The 27,711-nt window shown below is 41.7% G+C and overlaps 1 protein-coding gene across 8 annotated transcripts in view; it reads right to left on the bottom strand.

The window, feature by feature from the left end:
• LOC142011080 (uncharacterized) overlaps nucleotides 1-27,711 on the bottom strand; it is a 158,819-nt gene that overhangs the window by 125,920 nt on the left and 5,188 nt on the right. For 5 of the 8 annotated variants that reach the window (XR_012644965.1, XR_012644959.1, XR_012644964.1 and 2 more), the window contains exon 1: nucleotides 1,064-1,180. The exons of 1 other annotated variant lie outside the window; for it this stretch is intronic. The gene's annotated coding sequence lies outside the window, so the exon portion shown is untranslated. Of the gene's footprint in view, nucleotides 1-1,063; nucleotides 1,181-27,711 lie in introns of those variants that run through there. 2 more of the 8 variants (XR_012644961.1, XM_074989928.1) reach the window with 2 other exon arrangements.

Genomic DNA, 27,711 nt, shown 5'->3' with positions numbered 1-27,711 from the left:
TTCATTTGTAACAATCCCAATTCAGACGGCTAAATCATTAGATTTTGACTTTAATGTTTCCATCAGGCAGCATTTTTCTTACTTTGCCAGTCTGTAAGTTTCTACTGTTACTGATGAAGTATTTTTGTCATATTGTGTGCATGCAGTCCAATAGACATTGACAGATAAAAAGATAATCTTTCCAAGCTTAAACAAAGGGGTCTGTCCCAGGGAGGGGAGCAGCAAGACCCAAATGGGTAACTGGAAACTCTTCTTTAAACAGCCAGTCCATGATCTTCCCCAAGCTATTTTTCGCCCTGCAGTGAGTGAGACCCTAATCAGGTGCACTAGGAAGCTACCTGGCTTCCACGTCTGGCAGCTAGGCTACTCTCTCTGAGGCGAGGCAACTTCCCTACCCTTTCCTCAGAGAAGGAATTTTGCCAACTTCCTGCAGTCCAAGCACTAGTCACAGATCTTACGCTCACACTGTACATTCTGGAGTTAACAAAAGAGAGTGACCTTCATGGATAACACTGGACCAACTCCTAGCATGACACTGCTTATCGGCAGATATTACTGGCAGGGGAAAACAGTGGTATGTATAGGGGTATGTAGTATACTTCCCATAAGCAGGCCTACTGATGGGTGGGGACAAAGAGGGAAATTGCACCAGGGCCCAGCAATTTAAAAAGGCCCAGGACTCCAATACGTCACGGGTACCAGAGAAGCAGTGACACCCAGAGGCCCAGGCTGCCACTGCAACGTGCTCTGTGCGGCTCTGTGAGCTGCCAGGGAAAGGGAGGTGGTACAGCATGCTCCAGGCACCACTGAGGGCTGGCTACCCCCAGCCACACCCCTTCTGCCCAAGGCCCCTCCCTTCTGGGAGCACAGAGCCAGACCCCCACACCCACCTTGCCCAGGGCCTAGCAAGCCTGTCGGCTCCCCTGACTGTAAGCAATCCCATCAGAAACATAGTTAACACACATTACCACAAACAAGCTCATTCTCTGAGTATCAGATCATCTGGCACAAATGATATATATCCAGGGGCAGGGAATGGTATCCAAAGCAGTTACAGTCTTACCTGTCTTTTGTTGCCAAAACTGTTTGCTGGCACTGCACCTGCCGTTTCTAAAAGGTGGTGAAGGAAATCCTATAATACACCCTGCTATTACATTACAACTCATATGGCTAGTTCCAAAGAGCTGCTGGAAGGCCCCAGTGATGACAGACTGCTGAGGTATAAATAGATATGGGAGCCAAATAACTGGACAAATTTGCAGCTGCAGAGCAGGCCTTCAGATTAATGACATTTATGAAGTTGTTAGCTGTGACTGCGCAGATACTGAATGTTTAGCATCGAGAAAATAGGGAGCAGAAGTTTGGATCTAGAGAGTTTGTAGGTGAAGCATGCAGGCTAATGGAACAACCCCAGTGAAGAAATATTGCTAATGAAGCAACATGCACATAGAACTGAATATACACAGAGGGGAGAAGAAAGGTTGTTTCAATGTCAAACAACTCCAGTGAATTTACTGTGCATAGCTCTGCATGGTGCACGGCTATTATCCATCCACACAGGCACACAGCTGAGGACGCAGGTCAGGGTTTCATTGAGCTATAGCCTGTGATTGTGAGTTATGTGAAGTGCTACTTTTTGTTAGTCCTAAGGTTGCAGATTGTGAAGAGGTACAAAGGGATCCTATCAACTTCGCAAGGCATGTGAATGGTAACAAGAAAGTTTTCCACAGACTTGTATTATGTGAAGGCATAAATGCCTCTTTTCCCATTCCACTCATGATCCTATAGACCTCTGTCACGCCTCCCCTCTCTCCTGCAGTCTTAGCTGTCCCTTTTCTGAGCTGAAATAGTCCCAGTTTTTTTAATCTCTCCTTGTACGGAAGCTGTTCCATACCCCTAATAATTTTGTTGCCCTTTTCTGTACTTTTTATGAGTCCAGCAGATCTTTTGTGAAATGGGATGACCAGAACTATGTATAGTATTCAAGGTGAGGGTGTACCATGGATTTACATAGTGACTTTATGATACTTTATTATCTAACCCTTTCCTAATGACTCCTATCATTCTGTTTGATTCCCACCGTAACTTGAACAGATATTTTCAGGCAATTACTCAGGATGATTCCAAGATCTCTTTATCACCATTTGTATGTATATTTGAGACATTGTTTTCCAATGATCATTACCTTGCATTTATGAACATAAAGTGTCATTTGCTATTTTCTTCCCCAGACACTTAAGTTAGAAACATGCACTTATAGGCTGGAAGAGACCTCAGGAAGTCATGGAGTCCAGCCCTATGCTTAAAGCAGAATTAAGCCTAATTAAATCATCCCAGCCAGGACTTTGTCAAACTGAGACTTAAAAACCTCTAGGGATGGAGATTCTACCACCTCCCTAGGTAACACATTCCAGTGTTTCACAACCTTCCACAAGCTATAGATCAGTGAAACAGTTTTTCCTAATATCCAACCTAGACCTTGCCCACTGCAACTTGAGGTCCTGCTCCTTGTACTGCCATGCCTAACTACTGAGAACAGCCTCTTTCCAATCCTCTTTGGAACCTCTCTTCAGGTAGTTCAAGGCTGCTATCAAATCCCCCCTCACTCTTCTCTTCAGCAGACAAAAAAAGCCTAAATCCTTCAGCCTCTCCTCATAGGTCATATACTCCAGCCACCTCACCATTTTCATTGCCCTCTGCTGGATCTGCTTCAGTGCAGCCACATCCTTTCTGTAGTGGGTGCAGGGGTAGCGTTAGCCACAATACTCCTGAGGTGGCCACTCCAATACAGAATGAAGGGAACTAGTCAGTTTTCTAGATCTGCTGGAAGCCCTCCTCCTGATGCACCCCAATATGCCATTAGCCTTGCTGGCTACAAGGTCACACTGTTGACTCATATACAGCTCCTCATTCACTGTAATCTCCAGGTCCTTTTTTGGTGAACTGCTGCTGAGCCAGTTGGCACCTAGCCTGTCACAGTGCTTGGGATTCTTCTGTCCCAAGTGCAGGACTCTGCACTTGTTCTTGTTGAACCTTGTCAGATTTCTTTTGGCCCAGTCCTCCAATTTGTCTAGGTCCCTCTGGATAACGTAGTGTAATCTGCAAACTTGCTGAGGGTGCAATCCATTCCCTCATCTAGATCATTAATAAAAATGTTGAACAAAACTGGCACGAGAACTTATCCCTGGGACGCTCCTCTTGAAACCAACCATCAACTAGACATTGCGCCATTGATCACCACCCATTGGGCCCGACCATATAGCCAGTTTTCTATCCACCTTACAGTCCATGTATCCAATCTGTACTTCCTTAACTTATGGATAGGAATGCTGTGGGAAATCATATCAAACGCTTTGCTAATGTCAAGGTATATCACACCACTGCCAACTCCCTCAGACCACTTGGGTGCATGAAATCACATGGATTTGTGTATGTCCAGCTTTCCTACATAGTTCTTAACCTGTTCTTTCTCCACTGAGGACTGTCCACCTCCCTCCCATTCTGTTGCCTAGCATTCTAGCCTGGGAGCTGACCTTGTCTGCAAAGAAAGAGGCAAAAAATAATTGAGTATTTCAGCTTTTCCCTCAGTAGGTTACCTCCCTCATTTACACGTCTTTCCTGATCAGCCTCTCATTGCTAACATGCCTGTAGAAACTTTTCTGGTGCCCATTCACAGCCCTTACTAAGTTGTTAGGATCCCTTTGTACCTCTTCACTGTCTGCTTTGAACTTGACTCTCTTGAGCAATTTTGTATCATCTGGAAGCTTTGCCACCTCTCTGTTTATGCCCCTTTCCAGATGATTTATGAATATGTTGAACAGCACCTCTCAGTACAGATCCTTGTGAAAATAAGCTGTTTATTCTGTCTCCATTGTCATTTTGATTGTACAAGTACAAAGATGTCAGTGTGTTCTCCCACCCCCCTTACCTACCCCACCCCCAAAAAAGAAAAAAATATCACAGCAGAGCAACAAAGATCAAGAAGACCTCAGCAAGATGAGCCACTGAAAGCGAGACTGATGAGCCGTGTCATTTTGGCCAAGTCATCACAGGAAATTGTTGAAACTTAATGCCGACAGAGGAACTCTACATAGTCAGATGATGACTGCAGCTAGTTTATCAAAGGTTCCAATCAGCATAATCTCAGTTGCTCCAAGAGGTATAGCAACCATATGATCTGAGAACAGATTTGCTGGGAGTACAGAATATTAAGCTTAGTCACTCGTTTATTTTATTTTACACAAAACATAAAATTGTGCCTTTCCAGGGCACTAGATACTTTTGACATATATTAAAAGTACTATAAAAAGTGTGCACATCAGTGTTCCACAAATCAGAGAGGAGAAAAAAATCTATTCTGCTCACAGTTTCTAGCCCTTGAATATATTTATATTAAGGTAGTAACCAGAAGCCCCCATTTGGACTAGGGCTCCTTTGTGCCGTACAAACATGGAAAAAGACACACAATCCCTGCCCTGACAGATTTACAATCCAAAGAGCATAGATCTCCATACGAGTAGGCCAGAGAAGGAAATGGGCTTTTTAGCATGTCCTGAAGGTCAACATGTTTCCCAGACCTTGAGAAGAGGGCTTTATGGAGAAAGCCCTGCCAGCAGTCCTCTTTGTCCTAAATCTCAGGAAACCAGTTGACACACCTCTCCTAATCTGAATTGAAATAGTACCGTGGGGAAAGAAAGATGGTCTCTCAAATTCATTGACATACATCAATTACCCTTTTACAGCTCTGGGGTAACATTTTCAAATACAGCACAAGTTGAAATATTGGGATATCCCAGAAGATGGAAGAAGTGTATCATGAATTCAACTCATTCAACTCTTCCTGCAAATGAACAGTCAGCTAATGAAGATAATGGCCCACTAAAGCCAAGCACTCACAGACAAACTCCACTTAGCAAACTGTTACACTATACGTCAACTCTAAAGAAGGCATATGTGCCAACAGCAAGGCCACATCCAATAGGAATGGTTGCAACCTTCTGTCCAGACATTGGTGAATGTAAGTTTTGTCTCTACTGCTATATGGCCCCCTAAAAGCAGCTGGGTTTCCCACCGCGTTCTCTGATTGCAAACTCATGTCAGAGACAGGGATACCTGTCCTTGATTAAAGTAGATGAAATTCTCCCTTTATCATAGGATGTGCTAAGTTCAGCTAGACCATTACTTTGCGTACCAAATGACTGGGTATGCACCTTGCCTCTACCGTGCTTTATATAAAATCAAATTTTATTATAACAATACATTTGCCGTTTCAGAAGATTCTCATATACCTTACAGAGGCAACTGCACTGAGAGCACCTAACTATTGCAGCTAATGGGAAGGGGCAAAAAACCCAGCATAGCACAGTGAGGGAACCATCTGCCTGCAGAGGAATATCTTCCTAGCCTGAGGCAGTTAGTGGCTAGTTTGTGGGGGTCTTGATAGAAGAGGCTTTGCATTCCTTGCACATTTTTATCTTACATGGCTGTGGATGTTCTTATTGTACACACAAAAGCACAATACTTCTTGGGCTGTGCTAAAATCTTGGCTGACATGCTAATTTGTGGCAGTGAGTACCACAGAATAAACAGACATTGCCTAAAAATCTCAATTCAGTGTTTAGTAAAATAAAGTATAAAAACACAATCTTATATTCATGTTTTATTCTATTTCCACTTTTTTCTTTCATTCACCTTTTCCTTTTCCCTCCCACATCGTTCTCTATCTATGAACATTTTTCTATGTCTTCCATACCTATTATCATTTCCTCAGTCCATTTTATCTCTTTCTGTGCCCTCCCTTCATCTGCTACTCCAACAGGAAGCCTTGCGGCACCTTATAGACTGAGAGATTTATTGGAATATAAGCTTTTGTAGGCAAAGTCCCACTTTCTCAGACACACGAAGGGGGTCTTTGCCCATGAAAACTTATGTTCCAAAAAAACTATCAGCCTATAAGGTGCCACAGGACTTTTTTTTTTTTCTTTTTAAAACAAATGCAGACTGACACAGCTATCCTTCTGATACTTCTGTAGGGCTGACAGACATGAGCTGGGAGCAGCTAGCATTGAACTTGCAACCATAGGGGCTAAAACCCATGCCCTACTACATGAGTCATAGGCCAGCTGGCTCTCAGCCAAGGCTTCGCTTACCCTAATATGTGGTCTCAGTGCCTCTGGGGTTACACTTATCTGCTATTCCATGTATTTTTGCTATTTCTCTCTTACCCCTCACACATCACCCTAAAAGGAATCTGATTTTACCCTTCTCTCTCCAGCTGCCTTCCTCAACCCTTCCCTGAGTCCCTACATCTGCCTGTAAGTAGTCCTACCTCCCAATTCTCAATAGCTCTCTCCCTGTGCCAATGCTGTCCTTCTTGCCCCTTATATCTCTTTCTAAATTTATACCACTTCCTATCATCTTCCTGTTGCCTCATCGTGTTCCCCAGCTTGATTTCCCAGGAGCACAAGGGAACTCACTGACATGCTTTGATTATCTCCATTCACAGAGTGGGACTTTTTGGGGGTCCCTTGCAGAGGGTCAAGCATTTTGGGTGTTCACCACCCTTCCCCCTGACTGCAGCCTGACTTTAGCAGAGGTAGAGGCGATCTAGAATAGGCTAGGACATTTTTGTTGAGTATTTTGAGTTACACACCATTTTTGGATATGGCCAGTAGGTTACATCAAAGTAGAAACAGCAGACCTTGGCACCACAATCCAGTCAGAACACATGGGAAGATTCATACTGCAGACTAATTTGGCAGACTGGCTCGGGAGTTGAATGCATTAATCCAATTACTTTACTTGGTTTCTGGAGCCAATGCACAACCAGTTTTCGGGAGAGCTTAAAACAACCGCTGCAGAGATGACAGGCTAAGCTTACAGTGTTAATGGCAGGCCTAAAAATACACCAGCAGGAATTTAGAGTGTGACGCATAATAATTAGGCCCTTTTAAATCCCATGATGGTACTTCTCTAAAAAACTTTCAGGAGCTTTGCTTTTACAGCTATGTACCCAGGCAGTGCTGGCTTTTTAAAAAAAGATGTAAAATAAGTTTAATTCATGAAGTGATACCTGAAATAATACCTTTAAATGTGAAAAATATACTTGGTTTAAGGGAAAAATATCTGCATCCAGTACTTTAAATTACTAATCTGTTTCCAACTCTGTGACAAAAATACCAGGCTTGGGACAGAGAGCCATTGCATAATTATGGCATCTAATAACTTTTAGGAAGTTTAGCATCGACTGGAGGAAGAGGTTCATATTCTGACTTCTCCATTAGCCCGCAGTTTTTTCAGATGACTGCAGAGCTGTTGCTGCAGTTTGCTATCATTTTGCTCCTTCCAGCTTGGAGAAAGGGCAACTTTTGAAGGTCATTGCAAGAATCAGAGGGCAAAGACATGTAACCATTTGATTGTACTTTACAATTAGAAGGATGGATTTTGTTGGCCTGTGATCTGAATGGGAGGCAGTGTTTTTTAGTGAACTAGGCTACTGGGCCCAAAGTTAGAAGACATGGATTCCACTTGTGTTTGATCTGCTGCGTGACCTTGTTCACAGCACTGCTCCATCTATTCCTCAGTTTCCCTCATCTTTCAGATATGGATAACTATATTTCCCTTCCTCTATACACCACTTTCAGCCCTCAGCCCACTTTTCAGACATAGAAAACTATGTCTTTCAAAGCATTCAAGTATTAAATGGGAATTAACATGCTGCTGACTGGATCTCATTTCAGAAACATGAGCTGTTTCAAATATTTTTTCATCACAGCCAGCTCAGTTGTTTTAGAGATAATGTCTTCATGAAAACACCATAAGGGAGTTAAACAAAATTATTGTTTTGCAGTTAAAATCTGAAGTGCCAGAATTTCAGTTTTCAGACATGGGAATTATTAATATAACAATGAACACTTCACTACATGAACTCTGGTGAGAGATCCACAGTGCACACACCAGTTTACTGTTGTTTACCCCTGAAGCAATGCAGGTTTGAAAATTGCTGCCTTGGTGATGGGAAGTATCGGAGTATGGCCAAATACGAAAGCCAACTAAAGGTGACTGTGTCATGCCCTTGTTTTCTCTGTAGTGGATTTCTTGGTGTGCAGGTGCATGTGAGGCAAGTCAGTGGGCTTAGACATCATGGGAAGTCAGCAGAAGTCATTGATCTGGTGAAGGCCAAGACCATAACAGGATTCAAAAACAAAATAGATACATTAATGGAGCATAAGTCCATCAATAGCGATTAGTCACAATGGCGTCCTTAGTCTCTCTTTGTCAGGAGCTGGAACTGGGTGACCAGGGATGAGTCATTTTGCGGTTATCTGATCTTCAGTTCATTTTCTCTGCAGCACATGGCATTAGCCACTATCAGAAGACAGAATATTGGGCTAGATGGATCTTTGGTCTGACTGAGTATGGCTGTTCTTATGTGAGTAACGAGAATGGAATCTAGCCCTCAGAAAGAGAAAAAAACACTTAAAGCGATGGAGAAGCAGTGGTGGTGTATTTTACTCTGACTTCCAAGATTGTAAATTAAGGAAACTCCAGGGGCATCAGTGGAATTTCCCTGGGTACCAGTGTGATAGACAAATTTGACCTGACACAGCACAAACGACTCTTCAAAGGAATGCTCGCAAATGAACACTTCCACCAATAGAATAGAGAGCTATACAGGGTACGCCTAAGGCTGGCAGCTCAGCCCAAGATTATCAAGCATGGGCACAGATGAGCCAACATCATTGCTGAGCCCCTGGGCAAGAAATGGAGTGGCTCCCAGGAGGGATAGGCCCTCAGACAGAAGGTGCAGGCTGGGCAAGACTTGCCCCAGTGCCTTCTGAACATGCTGCCTTAGGCTGCGCAACCCAGGACTCCCACAGCAATTTAAAGGGTGCAGTCCACGGCCACCATTGCCTAACTCGAGTCACATATAACAAATGTAAAGTATGTGTGTGTGTAAACACACTCACATACACGGCAGTTTAAAAGGGTCAAATTCACAATTCTGAAAACAATTCCGAACTAAAATAACTGGGCAAAGGAATTTAAACAAAAAATGTGAATGTTCTTGGGAATTGTTTAAGAGCATTTAACCAGATGCCCGAAAAGCACCATCCCATAACTGAGAAAAAAGTTATACTAGTTAAAAGCCAGCCTGGCACAGCTGGGAAGTGAAAGCACCCATATGCATGCAAATAAATAAAAATGCATAGCAAAAAGATAATATTTAAGAACAATGAATATAAATTAGAAGCTAGGAATGGAAGAAAATAGATAAGGACAGCAAAACGACACAAGTAAAAAATCTATGCCCAGCAGAGTTCAAGATAACAAAAAGATAATATTATTAATTCACTACTAGATCAAAATATTAAAATTTCAAAAAACAATGCAAAAAAACTGAAGTGTTCAATAAATATTTATGATTTTATTGTATATGAAATACTTTCTATTCCAACAGTAACTACCAGATGAGGAACAGCACAGACTAAAGTTAGACATTTTAAAATTTGAAGTTGCAGATAATTTGCACCTAAGGGTGTTACAAGAACTGGCTGGGAAGCTCACAAGACTATTAATACTGATTTTCAATAACTCATGGAACACTGAGAAACTTCCTGAGAACTAGAGGAAAGTGAATATAGTGCCAATATTTTAAAAGGGTAAAAGGTACCTGCATAGTTATAGGCCTATCACCCTGACATTGCTCCCAGACAAAACAATGGAGTGGCCGATTTCGGATGTGTTTGCTAATGAATTAAATACAGACAATATAATTAATGCCAATCAACAAGAACTTATGATTAACAGATCTTTTTAAACTGATTTTTTTGTGAAGTTACAAGTTTGGCTAACAAAGGTAACAGTGGTGATCAAATATATTTAGACTTCTAGAAAGCATATGAATTGGTAATGTATGACATTTTGATTAAAAACTAGAATACAAAAAAATCAACAAAATATATATTAAACAGATTAACAACTGGCTAATAGCTTTCAAAATGTTATAGTGAATGGGAAATCATCATGAAATATGTGTTTCTAGGAGGGCCCTACGCTATTTAGCAATTTCATCAATGACTTGGAATAAAGTATAAAGCCATTAACAATCAGGTTTTCAGATGCTACACACATATTGGGAAAGCGGTAAATAGTGAAGGGGATAGGTCACATGTGTAGAATGCTCAAGACTGCTAGATAAGCAACATGCAAGTAAACAATATACATTTTAATATAGCTAAAAGTAATTACACAACTAGGATCAAACTGTAGGTCACACAGGATGGAAAACTACTTTGAATGAGTAGCTGAACATGATCTCCCAGTGCAACTCTATGTTCAAAGAAGCTAATGAAATCCTTGAATGCATGGAGAGTGGAAACTCAAAGAAAAGGAGAAATGTTATTTTATCTCTGTGTCAGGCACTGGAATAAAAGCAGATGTGTATCCAGTTCTGGTCCCCACAACTCAAGAAGGATGTTGATTCAATGGAAAGGATTCAGAGAAAAGCCATAAGAATGATTAGAGGATTAGAAAATATGCCTCGTAACAAGCGACTGATGGAACTCAATCTGTTAAACTTAACAAAGAGAAAGTTCAGGGGTAATTTGATCACCTGCCCAATTTGAACAAAAATTTGACAATTAAATTATCTTCAGTTTAGCAGACAAGATCCAATGGCTGGAAATTGAAGCGAGATAAATGCAGACAAGAAATAAGGCTTTTTTCTAATTGAGGATAATTAGCCACTGGAACAGCTTACCTAAAGCAGTGGTGAGTTCTCCACCATTTAAAATGTTTAACTCAAGATTGGATGTATTTTTAAAAAATATGCTTGAGATCAGTCACAGCTATTGGACCTTGTCACGGGTCCTCTTTTCACTACGGAGACATCTTGGGACTGCATCTGAGAAATAGCATCACCTAGTCTGACACACCTTCCCTTCCCTCATGCACAGTGAGGCCCCTCTCACACTCTTGAAGTTGCAGTGCTTCCTCTTTGAGGATTTTCGTTTCCTTATACACCCATGCTTGGAGTCTGAGGGAAAAGCAAGAGCAATTGGAAATTCTCACGGAAGAGGAGAAACTTGATAATCAACATTATTGAAACCTGCTGGATATGATTCTCATGACTGGAAAGTTAAAATCATGGGATTATAACCATTGTCAGTGGTCAGTGGGGATTCATAACTAATTGCAGATATTTCTATAGGTGTTCTTCAGAGACCAGTACTAAACCCAACACTATTCAACATTTTTATGAACTAGAAGTAACTATAAAATGACAGCTGATAAATTTTGTAGCTGATACAAAGTTTGGCAGAGTGCTTAAAAATGACAAAGATATGGCACATCTGTAGTGTTTTAGATCATTTGATAACCTGGGTCCATTCAAAGATACAGACAAATGCAAAGTTATACATCTAGGAGAAAGGAATGCAGACCATATCTGCAGTGTTGTCCATGTGTTCTATACTGGAAAGCAGTGACTCTCAAACGGGGTAGAGATTGGCAAAAATTTGAACTTTCATTCCACAGCAAATTCTGATTTTTTTAAAAAAAATATGTTCCATTAAAGAACAAGTATAAATTTCAAGTTTTCCCACAGAAGGTAAATCTAAAAAAAGGTTATTTTGGAAGAATGTGAGATACTTTGTTTAGTGAACTTCAAAATGAAATTTTCCCTGGGAGGTCAAACTCTGAGGCGATCAACAACCCCAGAAGCCATGGCTGTCCAGCAACTCACCAGGCAAGCTGGCTGGAAACTCTGTTTTGGCAGAAATCCATCCAAGCCCATACATTTCTGTGAAATGTTGACGAAATGGCATTTGCTGACTAAATCTGACCAACTGTGTTTAGTGGTTGTAGTGGACAAATAACTGAACATGAGTTTCCCACAGAATGCTGTGGTAAAAGGGATTAAGGTGATCCTTCAGCTATAAAAGGGGAGCACTGGGTAGAAGCCAAAAGCTAATTTTACTGCTGCACACAGTGTTCATGAGACTGTTACTTGAATACTCTCTCCAGAGATGTCTACCTTTTTTTAAAAGGCTACTGGAAAATTAGAGAGGCTTCCAACTGACAGGCTCATATTTTAAAAAGATATTTGGGCAGCATTGCTGCAATCAGCGGTGCAGTGCCTAAGCCCCTTTCTGAATCCAGGGCCAAGTCTCTTTTGAAAATGAGTCTAAGGACCAGCTTTTTAATGGGAGATATGTGCCAAAATACACTTAGAAATCTAACCTCTTGGCTCCTAATTCAGCCAGGTGTTAGCAGAGCAATGCCTAGATACCTTTAGAAATCTGGCCCTTAGGAGTTTTTGAAAAGGTCCCCTTCCTCAAAGGCCATGTTTACACAGGCAGCCTCTGTTGACAGAGGTCACTGCCAACAGAGAAACCTCAGCAGTTCCTCTGTCGACAGATAGCATCTATGCACAAAAGCAGATCGAAAAAGCAAGCCGCTCTCTTGATGGAGAGCTGCCAGACTGCCCTGCCCTCTTTTGACAGAACGGCTGACCAGAAGCTCTAGAAACAGGGATGCTTGGGGAACTGGAAGCCATCTCTGTCAACAGAAGTGTCTACATGGGCACTGTATTGACAAAACACTGTCAACAGAGGCATTATACCTTACTGGGAACAAGGATAATGCTGCCAATTGGACAGCTGAGTTTTGTTGACAAGCTCTCAACAGAGCACTTTAGCCATGTAAACAGTCGGCGAGTTTTGTCAACAGAAGGTGCCCTTGTAGACAGCCAAAATGTCCTCCAGTATATTCAATATACTTCTTGCATTAATGCAGGTCTAAACTCAGGAAGTCTATTTATCAGGTCTGTGGTGGCTCAGGTCACCTAGAGAAACTTCTGCAGATCAGTCGCCAGACAGAAATTATTATGTTCATCAAATATTGGCAACAAAATTTCCTTCATTCTTGTCTGTAGCCAGGTTATGATTTATGCCACTGACAGCAAATTGATCCAAAAGGAATTGACTGCCAAAGCCACGACTGGCTTCTCCACTGCCTGAGCCTGCCAGCCTCAGCTTCAACATCCTAGGGTATACTTTAAATCCAGAGTCTCTTCAAATTGAGGGAGCCAGGAGAAGCTGACACTATGTTTTCTGAGTACTCGTGTGTCACTAGGAGCTTAAAGTAAGACTAGGAAAACCAGAAGTGCCCTCTGCCAACTTCTCCAATTTTGACTAGATGAATATTCAGCTTGGCTCATGCTCTTTCAGAATGTTCAGACTTATTAAGTTAACAGAGAGGGTATAATTTCTGCCTTTCAGAGGATTGCGTCAAGTGGTTCAACTCGTGGATTTGAAACAGAACTCCTGGATTCTGTTCCTGGCTCCATTACTCTTTTTGAATGTCATAGTGTATGCTACTTAACCTCTCTTTGTCTCCATTTGTTTCTCTATCAAATAGCACTAAAAGCTGTCATGAGACTCAGTGAATTCATCCAGAGCAAGCTCTGAGTCCAACACATGATTGGTGATAATCAGCAAAATTATTATTAATTATTATTAATTATTATTATTAAAAAATGAAGGGATTCCTACTAGATTTAGTGGATGAACCATAATTCAACAAATTTCACAATTAGCTATTGAATGAGTTCCCTCTCTGTGCATGGAATGGCAACACACAAATCCTCATTGTTTCACATGTTCCTCAGTCAAAATTACTCAATTTCTTATTTTTAGTGTTTTACCCCATGGGCCAGATCCTCAGCTGGCTGGCATAGTGCAATTATGCTAACTTATACCAGCCAGCAATGTTCCAGTGGATTGCCGTCTGAAATACAAAATTCAAAACTGTTACTTAGTTGTGGTTGGTGAGCATTTTTTCTGTTTTCTACAAAAAACTGAGCATAGCACTTACAATCTAGTTTCTGGTGCTAATGCACATGAAAGATTTTTTTAAAATGGCCTTTTCTTATGTTTTCTGGGCCCCGATCTCTTCAGGCACATGCCTGCCTACCCATGGTAAAGATTCCTCCATATTGTCATAAAATTCTAAGTAACCTCTTTCCATTTCCAGTGCCTTTTTTATTTAAAAAACTGAGAGAGAGAGAGAGATGCCAGTACCCGGCCAGATTCTCCCCTCTTCCTCCCACTCCCCACAACCAATTCCATGGCCAGGGTTGCTGAGGTGCCAGTACTCAATACTGGCAAGTACCAACAGAAAAAAAAAACTGTCCATTTAATGCTAAGGAGTTAGGTGCTTGAATACCTTTGCAGTCCTGGGATTTAGTTTATAAATTCCTTTGGACAGAGACATATCTGGCCCTACGAGCTGTGAGTGCAAAAGTATGCATGCAAAGAGCAATTTGCAGAATAAAGGCTATACTTCTTCATTCATTTCTGCAGGTCTTGCACTGTAGAAGACAGTCTTTGGGCAGTGCACATGGAAAAGGACAGAAAACATGTTCAACAGATTGATGATCCCTTTTCACTATGTGTCAGTTCAAAATTGTCCATCATGGCTTCTTTAGTTTTTATAAAGTTATTGATTGCCTTTCTCTATCTCATATATATTTGTGGCAGCTGTTTCAATTGCTTGAGTTTCTTCTCTCTCTTCTGAATTTGTTGTATGCTGGTCAGGCTGCTGCTCAGTATCTTTTGAGAGTGATTTCCCATGAAATATCCAAAGGACAGAGAAATCTTCAGATCCTGAACGATGGGTGTCCATTTTTAAAAATGCCATTGAAGATTTAACTCAGGAAGTCTTTGTGTTGGATGGATAATTCTCTGACTAACACAGCACTGTGGCCAGAGTCTGACAAACATAAAATAGCATGTTGTTCACAGAAGAAATCCTGTGACTGAACAGAAAACACTCATCTATACTGACAGTGGCATTTTATACTTGGGTAAATGGAAAAATGAAGTATCCTCATCTTGAAATGACTGAGATTCCATAATACTCTGACTTTTCACTTCAGATAGGCCACTTTATTTTAACAGTAATGCTATTTTTGTGTTCTTAAAGAGAGAGTAGGGAGCTAAGTTCTTCTCTAATTGACTTGAGGGGAGATAGTCCGGATTTGCAAGCGTCACTCAGAACACAACTGGGCCCACCAATTTTTTTTTCCTGAAATTCCTCGACATAAATTCTCGAATTATCTCTTCTAGTAACCAGAATATAATGATTGCCCAGGTGCCACATACAAACACATTTTATATTCTTTGGTATTTGCAGTCTACTAAACACAATTTCTTATTGGCTGTGTCTCCACTAGCTCCCTACTTCAAAGGGAGCATGGTAAGCAGGGTGTTGGGAGATTACTAATGAAGTGCTGCAGTGCATATGCAGCACGTCATTCAGCTAATTCTCCCCTGAGGCAACTTTGAAGCATTAAACTTCAAAGTGCCGGCTCATGTACAGCTGCGGCTCACCTGCCGGTACTTCGAAGTCGCTGTGGGGGGGAATTAGCTTAATGAAGTGCTGCATATGCCCTGCAGCACTTCATTAATAATCTCCCTAAGTTTGCTAAAGAGTGTCTTCTTGAAATCAATCGTCATAATTTTGCTGCTCTTCCTTCTACTATTCCTTGGAATAATGAACTCTTATTATTCCATGATCACTTTCAACCAAGCTGCCTTCTGCTTTCAGATTCTCAAGCAGTTCCTATTTGTTAAAATCAGAACTATAACCCACTTCCCCTCGTAGTTTTCTCCACCTTTTGAAATAAAAAATTGTCTCCAATACATCCCAAGAACTTGTTGGACAAGCTGGACCCTGTTGTGTTACTTTCTCAACAAATGTCTGGATAGTTGAATTCCCCCATCATCACCAAGTCCTGTGCTTTGGATGATTTTGTTGTTTTAAAAAAACTATGTTTAACCTCCATGCACTCTTAAATATGAGAGCACATAAGACAGCCTGTAAACCTGCAAAGGGGGGTCGATAGGCTAGCCAATTGTACAAAACAATAAAGATATATTCCTGCCATGAGGGTGGGGACTGTACTTTATGACCTCTCGAGGTCCCTACCAGTTCTAGTGTTCTATGATTCTATATATTTCAGCTCAGCTCTTACTGAAATAAATATGCAGTACACTGAAGTACCTGAACTTTCCATTCAAAATGCCTTCAGAAATCAAATCTTGACCTGTCAGATGAATGCACCTCAATGAACGAATTTGTACGTACATTGGTGTGACATCCCTGTGACAGGCTTGTTGATTTCAAGTGCTCACTTTATCTACTGCTGTCCTAGGGAATGGTACAATTCCCCTACCTAAGACCCAAAAAACACACTGATGCATTGGGCTGCATTTCCACAGAACTCTGTTACCAGTGCTAAGGTGAATTTCAGGCTGTGGGTTGTAATTCAGTTCTAGATTTAAACACACAATTTCTATATTGGTATTGTAATATTTTTTAATCTATCATCTCCTTCGCTGTTAGATGTAAGAAGCAGCACTGGGTCCTCATGTATGGTTTTCTATAATTGGAGTATCTCTGCACAATTCAACTGGCGTATCACATCCCCTTTTCTGAGACTTTCCCCCACTATCAGGCCCATTAATGGGGTGAATTTTCCTACGGTGTGAGAAATAAATATAGGCAACCTCCTCTAGCATACCTTGTTCTTGGAGAATCTTTGTAGGGTGCTGTTACACTGACCCTAAAAGTTAGTTCTTACCAATGGTTATTAGGCATTGCCCACTTATCCAGAAGAACCACAGTCCTGAAAGAGACAAACAATTTCATGGGAACTCTGTGGTGTGGTGTCTTTTGACTGTGAAACGTCAACTGGGTAGACTCCAGAACTTCTTCTGAGGCCCTATTGACACTACGGATATTTTCTAGAACCTCCCCACTCCCACCGTTGATCCCAGTTCAGCCATGACTGTCAAATGTCACCCATTTTAGCTCCAGAGTTACTTTCATTCCACATAAACTGGGCATCCTCTATTTTTTTATTGTTGACTATTGTTTACACCAAGAATAAAGAATCACGGAGGTTACCGAGAGTTGTTTACACTAAAGGAACAATTCTGAGGGCATTTTTAAGTGTCCTTACTGATTATTTCTTTTGTGCCTCTCGTTCTGAGCTTTTGAGAAACACTGTCCCATAGGAAGGTCACAGTGGATCTAGCAATGGGTTCCAGTCTCACTTGTGGCAACAAATAATGGGATCTTTAGTGTGGCTGGATCCTTGGGTACTTCAAGTGTTTTCAATCCCATCTGTTAGATCTGCCCCAAGCAGATTTAAATACATATATTACTGGAGTCTTTTACAAATTGCTAACATGGTTTTCCTTTCTTTTCTCAGGTGCCAGGAAATGAAATTATTCCATTTCACCATAAAAAGGAAGCACCTTTTATTTAACTATAACTCTTCTGAGAAAAAAACATATTTAGGAGTCCCTGAGCAGTCTGAAACAGGGGTTCCATGACAGGGAAAAACTTGAGAACCACTTACACGGAAGGTTGTGTTTTATGGGAAGATTTGTCTCTCACAAGAATTTGGAGTATATGCACACACAAAAAGCCTCACCTCACACTTACCACACGAATCCACACACCTCATAATTTACACAGAAATGAACTGAACTCTCTTCCGAGCCAAAGGTTTCCTATTGCTAAAACATTATTAATTTCCAAAATATATTACAAATCATTTTTACATAAACACACATTATATACCTGTATGTGTAGATATATATTTACTATACTTAATATTGTGACACATGCACATACAGAATAAAGCACCCATTTATAGGTACACCCTATTTTAATATACTTTACATCATTCTGGTGCCATCAAATGTCTTTTGTTGTATGGCTGAACTTCCAAATACTCAATTTTGCAGTTGACTATTTACATCTCACTAACTCAGTGGATTTAAAATGTAAATTCTTTTGATCATACCCCTATAATCTGTCGTGCATCCTACACTCCCTGGGGATTACACTGGCTTGTGTCTCTTCCAGTCTGTCCTTTCAACTCTCCATTCACAAATGTATTCAGGCTTTAGTTTGATCATAGAATTGGTTTAATTTTTTTCACAGCTGTCTCCAGGTTCACTTAGTGAGACGTTTATATTACATTGGGAAGCAGTGACTGTGAAAAACATTTGGGGCTCGTGGTGCAGAATCAACTGCACATGGGCTTCCAGTGTGATGCTGTGGCCAGAAGGGCTAATATGCACCTTGTCAGAAATAGAGAGGCTATTTTGACTCTGTTCTGGGCACTGATGTGACTGTGTCCAGTTTTGGCACTAACAATTCGCAAAGGATGTTGAAAAATTGGAAACAGTTCAGAAAAGAGTCAGAAATCAAAGGTTTGAGAAAACGTGATTTACAGTCATAGATTCAAAGAGCTCAATCTATTTAACAAAGAAAGTTAAAGGGGGACAATTACAGTCTATAAGCAGCTACATGGTAAAAATATTTAATAAGGGGCTGTTCAGTCTATCAGAGGATGGTATAATACTATCCAATGGCTGAAAGTTGAAGCTAGATAAATTTATACTGGAATTAAGTGGTACATTGTAATAGGGACAGTAATTAATCATTGGAATAATTTACCAAGTGTTCATGGGTGCAGGAACTAGGGGTGTGGGCATGCTGCAGCACCTCAGGTTTTGTACCCAGCTTGCCCACTGCCCTGCTGCCAACCTGCCACTGGTTTCATCAATCCTAGGTCCTGCCCTCCAGGCAGCCCTCACAGAATTCTATCAGCTGTCTGGGGTCCTGCCAGCCCCACTGGCTTAACTGCCTCCACCCTCGCAGCCTCACAAGCTCCATCAGCCATCAGGGTCCCTTTGCCAGCTGGCCCTGCCCTCACAGGCTCTGCAGCCCACTGGCCCCAAAGTCTACCAGTCCTGCTAGCTCCAGGGTCCAGGCCAGTTGTCCTGGAGTCTCCACTGCCATCAGGCCACCCACAGTCCCACCACCCTCCTGGGGCTCAGCAGTTGCCCCCAGCTGCATCTCATTTGTGGGTGGTGAGTGGCTAGGACTTCCAACTCTCTTGGACCGGATGCAATTGCCACAAATGGTGTCAGGTCAGTCCAGTCTGGGAGAGCTGGCAACCACTGGAAGGGCATGAAACAGGTTTAAAAGGGGAGGCATCACTTAGCTCCCCACCCTAAAAAATACAACTGCAAGTATTGTGCTGGGTTCTCCAGCACTCATCCTTGTCAAATCAAGACTGGTAAAAGCTCTGCTCCAGAGATTCTCTTGGAGAAAGCTTAGTGCCTTGTGTTGTATAGGAAGATCACAGTGGTCCCTTCTGACCTAGGACTCTATGAAATTGGAAAAAAAATAAGATTTAGGGCATCGCTAGAGTCTATGTGAGACTTGTGATGTCTTAATGTTGAGCACGTGCATAAAATACCAACAGAGTCATGAGGGAATCTGGTAAGTTTCCGTTTCATAAAGTAAGAGTTGAGTTTCTAAGTACCCATTGGCAACATCCCTGACACATGTGTTCATGAGAACATGAGAATCTACCAGTTCTTAAACTTTTCCCAAGACCTCATTAGCCTCAGGAATTTGTGTGTTCTCATGTGATAGTTTCTCACCTTTAAGTTCTCTGACTACTCTTGAACAGAGGGATTTAGAAGAAGCAAGTGATTCACTGGGACTTAGGAAAAGCCAGGGTGATAGGGGATGTGAGCACAGCCAGGGGAACTGAGTGAAGTCTAAGAAAAGGGAGGCTTTAGCGAAGACCTAAACCATATGTGGCTCAGGAAGTGAAGTTCTACTTCTCAGCTCTTAAGTGCTTCCTAAAGTAGCACTATGGAGCAGGCTGATTGTGGATGCTTGACTCAGGAACAGCAGCAGCAGAGCATCTCCTTTGCTAGTGTGGGGCCATTACAAGTGAACTCTTTGTTCCATTGAGATCCTGATAGAGAATTACAGACGGGGGGGTTATTTTGTTTGTTTGTATTTTTGACAGGGGGTAGTGGGTCAAGTGTCTATTTCAGAATCACTTTGATAGCCCTGTCTTTGGAAACAGCCTCTTGAAGGAGTCAGCCTCCCCATTTATTTACATTTGCAGTGGTTTTGCTGTTAGATAATTTGGCTGCACTGAGAGGAAACACAGAAATGTTGCCAAAATACATCAAAAAAAGCTGTGTTTAACCTTTCAAATGTCAGCAGGCACTCATTCCATTTTCCTATGTTTTCAGGTCAGAGAATAATTGCCAATAAGCCTTAACCCTCCACTTCTGTAAGAATGGCACATTTTAATTTTTGATTAGCAAGTGTGGGTCAGAATCTGCCTTATAGTGGGGTCCTGATGACAATTGCCTCTGGAGAAGCTGTATTGTATTCAATGTTTCCTATGTCCAAATTTGCCTTCACCAGCCTCATCTTGGGAGTGAATGCCTGTTCTCTGACACCACTCCAATTCCCAGGGCCCTGCTGTCACAGCCAACAGCAAGGGAGCTGTGAAACATTGTTCTGCTGGTCCTGTTCAGGGCAGGGACCTTGTTCTGGTTAGAACATCTGCCTCAGGCTGGGCATCTTCCCTTTACAGTAGCAACTGGGCTTTTTAAGTTCAATCAAGCCCTGGACAGAGCAGCAATTTCCATTGAATGCTTATTGTTTTCTCTCGCACTATATAAATACTTCCATAGGTGCTATAACTGTGTTACTGAACCAGAGGTTACTACAGCATTTTCTATAGTCCAGGAGTGGTAGTAAATTGCTACCAGAAACAAGTGTCAGATAGGAAACAGCCCTGTCACAGAATGTAGCAATCAACATTAACAAACGTGTTAGCATTACATAGGCTTCTGCTCTGTCTCTGCTAGGATAAAAAACACAACCTGACTTTTGTAGGCAGGCTTGAGAAGGTAAGAGTGCCACTTCCAGCACCTTCATGCTGCAATTCTTAGCTGCTATGTTGCAATAAAACAGCTGGGAAAGAGAAAATGAGGTTGGTGGGTGAAATTCTTGAAAGAAGGTTGTTGGCCTGGAAACACAAAGGGACGTGTGCAAGCAAAGTGCAGGTCTGAGAGCCCCGCAATCCACACACCATCTGTGCAGCTACTGCCTGACACTCGACACACTTACACTCCCCTCCCCACCCTCCAGTGCCTAAATGGTTGCTGTAAAAGTCCCCTTACAAGCCCAGCTTTCTGCCTCTGGGTAGATGCAGGGCTGCCAAAGCCAAGTGTCTGGATCTCTATCTCATGGCTAACCCAGGAGGACACAGGTGATCTTTTACCATTTTTCCACACAGAGCAGACTCAAAAACAGAAGCCTCACACCCATGGCCTGCAGGCCAGCTATGGCCCAAGCAGTTTTGCAGTCCAGCCTGCAAATCCCTGCAGCCTTTTGGCAGGGGGTTACCTGTTCCCCAATCTCTGTCTCTTCCCACCCTCACCTGCTCCTCCTGCACTCCTTTGCCCAAGACCCCTCCCTCGAGGGCTGCAGCCTCAGGTATTACTGGGCGGGTAAGAAGCTGGTGTGGGGTGGCAGCAAGGAAGTGGAGAAACTCACCACTGCTGCAATGAGTGTAGGGAGCCTGATGCCTGCTACTGCCCTGTGAAAGACCTCTCCCCTGTAATATCTGAGGCCATACCCCTGGGAGAAAGGAGTGCAGGGGGGTAGAGTTTGGGGGGACAGGTTAGGCTTCCCCCCCTCCCACCCACACACTATAAGGCTCCTGGCCTGGACTGCCAAAAGTGCCTGAGCTGTTAATGACCTGCAGGTCATGAGTTTGAGACCCCCTACAGGCAGTGATGCGCTGAGCTCCTTCACCAAATGACTGTAGGAAGAGGGACAGAATAAGATTACCCGTAAGTTTTGCCCAAGAAGTAGAACACTCAGCTGGGATATGGAAGATCCAAGTGCAGTCCCTACCCCACCCCCCAGTCTATTTGAAGATATTTGAGGGGCGGGCAGGCGGGCGGGCGGGCTGGCTCCTTCTCCTCCCCACCCCTTGGGTTCATCCTCCAGCCCAAAATCTAGAGCCATTCTTGGTCTAGCTTTGGTTTAATTAATATGTAATTATTTAATTGCAGTAGAATGGCTCCAGTAAGAGACATCCACATCAGAGCAGCCCACACTCTGGTGGTTAGGCTGCGCTTGAGAGCTGCGGAGCCCTGTTTATGTTACTGCTCCTAATCAGGCCCAGGTGGGAACTGAAGCAAGAGCTCCCAGGTGAGTACCCTACCCAATCGTCTAAAGTTTATGCCCCCTCTTTTTTTTTGACTCCTGCTATTTTGTGTTGTGTTAAACCTGAAATAGTCTCACACAAGAAGTGACTGAGCACCTAAGCTGCCTGACTCCTAGAGAGAGATGCCTTATGGACCACAAACTCCCTGAGAGGGGTGGGGCTTGGAGCATACACCCCCCCTCTCATTAGTGTCTTCCCTGGGCTAGTTTAGAGCCATTTCATGTACTGGCATTCTCAGGTGCTGCTCTCGCCATTCACTGTATAGAAAGCCTAGGCTGCTCAGACTTTTTAGAATCCAATTATTTTCAAGGAATTGCACTACCTAACTCTCTGTTTGTGGATCCAGTCATGTTTTTGAAATTTTTGGTTTGGGTTTTTGTTTGTTTAGTGGGGCCCATTTTGGATCCAGATGAGTATTCCTGGGAAACAGAACTCCTCTCAGCAAGAGATGCTGAGGTCTAGGGGTGAATGGAGAAAACCTGGGTTTGTGAAGCAACGTGGTGGTGCTGTGGAAAAGTTCTGAAGGACATGGCTTTGCTGCTTCTTGGATAAAAGAGTAGCAGCTCTTTACTTCCCTCAAACTGCATGTCCTAGTGCCAGCAGCAGGTCTCCAAGGTGAACATCCTCTGCTGTGTTAAAACAATGAAAAAGATCAAGTAGTAGGATCTGCATCTTTGAGCTAAAGAGTGCCTCCTACTATAAACCAATCTAGCTGAGCCACAAAGAACAAACAGATGCAGGCAAGCATCTATTAGATGGGAAAGATTCTAATATCGAGTTGCAGGAGGATCCATTTTTTTAATGTAGAGTGGTGGGCTTATAGATAGAAGAGCTTAAAGAAACACAATCAGCTCTCGCTGTTTGTCCTGTGTCAAGCCAATAATAGGTAAGATTTTCAAAGTGGACTGATGACTTTAGATGGTCAGCTTGAGACACCCTCAGAGGGTGGATGTTTAGCACACTGAAAATCAGGCCCCTTTAGGAGACATAAGACAAATGTACCCAGGTCACTAATCACTTTTGTCCATCTTGGGCCATGAACTTAGGTGTAATATCTGTAAGATGGCTCTGTTCTACGAGGCTAGTCCTTTGCTTAATTCAAGCAATATATGCATAAAATGCCAGGTTTGAGTTCTAGCCACACTATAGAAAACACTACATATTTATATGTTTTATTTGCAGTATTTTAAGCTGATTAAAACTATTTCAACAAAACCATTGGATAGGTGGCAGCTTTTGAGAAAATGCCCATCACTAGTAACTCTGTGTTATTTCACACCTGAGATTTTATTAATATTATGTCATAGTTAATTTTAGGTACACATTCATGTCACATTTGAATGTTTATCCTGAATGGATGGGCACCCACTTCTTCAGATCATCTGTCCCATGAAAGCTCATCACCTAATAAATTATTTTGTTAGTCTTTAAAGTGCTACATGACTGCTTTTTTGTTTTGATAGAATACAGACTAACATGGCTACCTCTCTGTCACTAAAAAGATTGTGTTGCCCATTAAGAAGAGAAGAATTTAGAGGAATATCATGCTTCAGGAGCTTACCTCATGTTGAAGTAATCTGGAGGTAAGGAACTACATTTACTTCTTTATGCCAGGGAAGTTAATGGACATAACCAAAGAAAAAAAATAGCTGTGTTGGTACCAGGATTTTTCTATAGTAAATAAGTGAAATTTGGTCATAATTTAAGTACATCAATGAAATAATAATACTTAATTCTATGGTCCCTCACCTGGGATCAAGGACATTCACTTTAAAAGATTATTAATTGAGCTTGAAATTAAAATAGTCAACCAGCAAGCTGAGTGGCTCATGTTCTATTTAACAATAAAAGAGATGAGGAACATTTTTTTTCAAAAGTGAACACTAAGTTTGAGTGCCTGTGTTTTGTCTGGATGCAAACTCATTTTGAACCTGCTCATCTATTGTGGGTTTGAGAGCCACATTGGAATTTGGAGTTCACAGTCCACAGAATCTGCCCTTCTTCCAGAATACGAAGGTTAGCTGTGTGTTCAAGGAACCAGAATACAAGTCAAAATATCTATGGTCAGTTTCTACCTCTACTGACAACTCTATTTGTGATCTGGAGCAAGTGACATGCTTGTCTCACTTATGAACGTGCTTACCTTTAAAATGCATTGTCTAACTTTTGTCATTACATGAAAACCACAAACTTATTTGGCAGATATGATCAGGCTTTTGGGTTGACTGTATGATATCCCTCCTCTCCAGAAAATCTCTGGTTCTGAGCCCAGGTTGCTTATGGAAGGAAAAGTGACACATTGCCTGTTTTGTAAAGTTTAATAGGATTCTAAGTAAAATTAAATAAAGAAAACATATCACCAAAGTTAAGCAAATCTAATAAGTGACATTCAAGTCTCAGGAGTTAGCCTCAATATTGGATTATTACATTCAAATATATATAGATGTAGTTAATCGACATGTAAATTTTAAGGTGGAATCTCTCCATTTCGCTATAAATCCATCCAAAAATCAAATTTATAATTTAAATTTAGTTAAGTAACTTAATTCTGAAACCAAATTATTTAATGTCTGAACTACAGTTTTATAACTCTTACTTCTTAGATTTCAATTCCTATCTAGTGGCTAACTCATTTCCCCCTTCCAGCAGAGATATTATGCTACAAATGTTAACACAACATTCTTAGTAAGCAGAAGTTTAATAAATTTCTAGTCTCTCAAGGATTTTAAGCACTTTGAGAGTCATTAGGAGATACTCCTAATAAAACATCCTGCTCAAACCTCAAATTTTTTCTCCCTCCCCCCATATGCTGGCTTTATGCACGTGAACATCGTAGATGGCTAGGGCTATCGGGGCTCAGCCCTGCCCCCTCTAATCTATCATCTGCTGCCCACAACCATGCCCCCCTCAGCAAATGAAACTCTGTAACCAGTGGCAAGGAGGCCAAGAAAGAGCCCATGGTAGCCCTGAGGAAGAGTAGTGCCTGCACAAAGGTGCATGTATCAGTGATGCTTTAGTGGGCTTCCCTGAATTTACAATTGGCAAGAGCCAGACCTAGCTTCTTGGGACAGGAATGGTCTCTGCAGAATAAGATGAGGACGTCTCCACCTCCCAACCTTCCAGGGGTGTTTCTCCAAACTGGGCCAGGAAAAAGACAGTGAATGCACAGGGCAGGAACTGCGACTGCAGGGTGGGCCCAAAGTAGACTCACAAAATCCTAGAAAAGGAAGGGACCTCAGGACATCATTGAGTCCAATCCCCTGCCCTCACAGCAGAACCAAGCACCATCTAGATCAGCTTCAATCAGCTCCTGTTTAAAGCAAAGAATGACTACTTGAGTCCATGCCATAGCCCTTTGAATTATTTAATATAATTATTTTATTGACACATTTATATCCATTTATATCATTTCTTCAATTGTGCCTGAAAACTGGACTTTTGCGCAAATCCTGGTGGCAACAGATAGGCTGGGAATTTTCCATAAGAGTTCTCATGGTAGTAAAATAAAGCTTGTGCACAAGTGTTCACAGAACTGGTTGTTTCCAGTTCCCCTTCTGTAAAGCCAGGCAAGTCCTTTTTTTTTTTTCCCTGCCCATTGTCTGCCATGTGTATTTAGATTAACTCCAGTTCAGAACAGGAGGTTTCTCTTACTGTGTGGTTGTACAGTTCCTAGCACAATAGATCCCTTTCTCGGTAGAATCACTCCATGCTACTCTAGTAATAATTTAGGACTAACAGAACAATCCAATATAAACATATGGTGAAAAAATTGAGCAAAGAGCCAGGCAGGATGGAAATGCAATACAGATAGGAAGAGAGAGAGAAAAAATCTTGGGAATAGCATGTACTGTGCTGTCTACTCCCACTAACTTTTCTCAGTCCCGGCATTCTGCCACAGTCCATGACCATGCTTCTATTGCATTCCTCTAAACATTACAGTGGTAGTTTCTGTCAATAATCGAAGGCTCTATGTATTGTAAAATCAAGTCTGGAGTCTCATTTTACATAAAGCACTGTGCACACAAAGTTCTTTGCCCAAGACAGGTAACTTTCTTCATTCCTGTGCGCTAGCTTCATTCAGCCAATACAGTCTTAACACCACTTTGAATATGTTCTAGTGTAAACTTAATCCAGGAATGGTGGGGTTTGTTATAAAAGTTATCACAAGCGCAAATAAAAGCTCATTAAATTTTGATCGGCTTCAATTTAAATGTTCCCTTTGTTCATAAAGGGAAGGTTGGTTTGTTTTTAATTTTGTAATTAAATTTAGTCAGGTGGCAGTGCTACGTGAATGCTACTTGCCTTCCAGTGAGAGTAAGAATGAGATGGATGAATGAGAGTTCAATGACTGTTGTTCATCTGAAAGAAGTAATTCAGTAAAGTGTGTCTCATACATATATGAATGGCTTCTTTCAAATGAACAACAGTCACTGGACTATAAATATTTGAATGCAGGCAGAGCTACGTGAGCACAGTCAAATTCAGCCCTTGTGTATAGGATACCACTTCCACTGACTTGCCAGGGAACTGCATCAGTGTATGCCAAAGGCTAAATTAGTTCCAGAAAAGATGGCAGGCAGGTACCCATCCACCAACGGCTGAGTAGTATAATCAGTAATTTACTCCCCGGTTGCTTCTTTCAAACCAGGACATAAGGAAATCCTGTTTGAATAGGATCAAAGTTAGCTTTATAACAAGAAAGCCCATGGGTTAAAAATGTAGGGTCTTACTGTTAACAAGCAGCATATTAGATCCTGGACATTACACTTGATTTTTTGACTGCACAAGGTAGCACATGAAATGTTAACCTCTTCCAAGGATTGACCTGAAGGAGAATGAATATTCTTCTCCTTTACCTCAGGGAGAGAAAAAATCAGAGATAGGAAAATGTTGAATTACCAACTAAGAATTATGTCTGAGTTACAAGGATGTTTAAAAAAACCAGGCAGCCAATAAAAAGATGCGATACACCTAGTCAGAACTGGAAAAGATCACCCAGGACAAGAGACTCTGGTGAATGGTGGTCAATGGCCTATACTCCAGATGTAGGAATGGTAGAGGTTTACTGTACAGTAAAAAAACCTCTTATGGCAGGCTTCATTTGTTCCTTGGTTAGCAGTCTACATATGGAAAGCTGTTGTACAGGCTCAGTTTCATCACACCTATGGGCCAGTTTTCTCTTTCTTGTACATCCCCAACTAATTTTCATGAAGTGTATTCCAGATCTGCACCAGCACTTAATTCACTCCCTTTCATCACCAGCCTTCACACACCTCCTCCCTTTCATAATAATCTTGATTAGACTGTCCTTTTAAGTGTCAGGCTTCCTTTCATTAAGCCACTAATCACCATCTCTGGTTAATGCTTTGACCATCTTTGCTGTGCTTTAATATCTGACTTACCCAAATAAATCCAGTCATTTATATGCAACTACGGCATCAGGTCACAGAGTCTGAATCTTATGAAACTCAAAGGAAACCAACTTACCATGGGGGAAAAAAATTGTGCTTTCAAAGTGTTGTGAGCTATAAAAGACATGATGTACTCTGGGCTTTGGAGAAATGTTTGTT

The sequence above is a fragment of the Carettochelys insculpta genome, chromosome 3, assembly GCF_033958435.1.
Source record: "Carettochelys insculpta isolate YL-2023 chromosome 3, ASM3395843v1, whole genome shotgun sequence".
Classification (NCBI taxonomy): Eukaryota; Metazoa; Chordata; order Testudines; family Carettochelyidae; genus Carettochelys; species Carettochelys insculpta.
The sequence above is the reverse complement of the archived record's forward strand: the minus strand, read 5'-3'. Positions and strand labels throughout refer to the sequence as shown.